Source organism: Lucilia cuprina, chromosome X (genome assembly GCF_022045245.1).
Source record: "Lucilia cuprina isolate Lc7/37 chromosome X, ASM2204524v1, whole genome shotgun sequence".
In the NCBI taxonomy this organism is placed as follows: domain Eukaryota; kingdom Metazoa; phylum Arthropoda; class Insecta; order Diptera; family Calliphoridae; genus Lucilia; species Lucilia cuprina.
Window position 1 is genome coordinate 4522855 of NC_060949.1, and position 1316 is coordinate 4524170.

Sequence of the window (1316 nt, forward strand, 5' to 3'; positions counted from 1 at the left end):
CTAGATCGTCTTAGAATCTAATAAGGACCCAGATTATATATACTTTTATGGGTCTTAGACGAATATTTCAATGTGTTACAAACGGAATGACAAAAACAATATACCCCCATCTTTTTTGATGGTGGGTATAAAAAGGAAGAACGTTTTTTTTTTTTGAAAATAAGGAAAAAGAAAAGGACTGTAGTGAATAATAAATCGATAAGAAATATAGCATAGTGTGTAAGAGTAAAAATGATTTTTTTAATCCCTTATAGCTGGCTATAATAAGCATAAGGCAGTAAAGTCGTGAAAACTGCAAAAACAAAAAACTACTAACGAATCAATCCAATTAAAACGGAAATGTCTTGATAATTAAAAAAAGGAACTGGTGACAAATTTTACCTTTTTTTATTTAAATAAGTTATTAAAAACGTATTCAGTGTATGGAATAATAACAATTATATAGCTCACTTAATTTAACCAACATAAGAGTCATACAAAATCTTCCTTAAGTATTATTACATTATTATATGAAAGAAATTTTAAACTTGTCATATGGAAGGCCAGTTACAAACAAAAAAGAAATTTAGAACCAACTATTAAAATAGAAAGAGTCCAGAAATAGTTTTTTTTTTTTTAAATAAGAGAAAAAGAAATTAAATAGATTTAAGATACGTTAAGGTAGTTGTGGAATCGTGAAAAATAATATTGTGAATCGTAATAGCGTCCAGTAGTTGTGTGTATGTTTATTTGAATCATGTGAAGCTCGCGGTAAACTGAAAAAAAGAATCAAGAATTAGAAAGAGAATACATATATATCTTAGGATTATTTACCAGAGCTTAAGAAGAACGCGTAAAAAGAAGTATTTTAAAAGTGTCAAGGTATATAACATATAACTCAGGGAGCTCCTTTAGTTGTAGAATATAGAAAATCAGAACCCAAATTAAGGAAGTAGAACCTTAAGCCCTGAAACAAAAAATTGAAAATATAAGATATATATAGAGAAAGAGTTTATGCGGTAAAAGATTATAAAAAACATTGAAAAAGATAATAAGAAATGCAGTGAATCGTTCAAATTATTAGTTTTTTGTATGTGTTTAGATTTAAGTTATATATTAAGTTTCTTTTATTATCTAATAAATATTTTGAATTGAAAATAATACTTACAATGTTGGTCTAATTAAGTAAAGGTAATGGCGACGATAGACCGGTAAGTGGTTAAAAGGGTCAGGTGGGTTTCGGGTCGCTGGAAAGAAAATTCTGTGGATCCATACGCGACAAGGTTGGGAGGGCAGATACAGAGGACGACATCTATCTCTGTAGAGGAAACGTGGTT

General features: G+C 29.0%; 1 long non-coding RNA gene across 1 annotated transcript; it reads right to left on the minus strand.

Annotated features, from left to right (window-relative positions):
* Positions 1-375: 375 nt before the first annotated feature.
* LOC124419411 lies at positions 376-1293 on the minus strand. The gene is made up of 3 exons (XR_006940606.1): positions 1148-1293; positions 814-946; positions 376-755 (listed from the first exon to the last, which is right to left on the minus strand). It is a non-coding gene; the product is annotated as an uncharacterized LOC124419411 (long non-coding RNA).
* Positions 1294-1316: the final 23 nt, after the last annotated feature.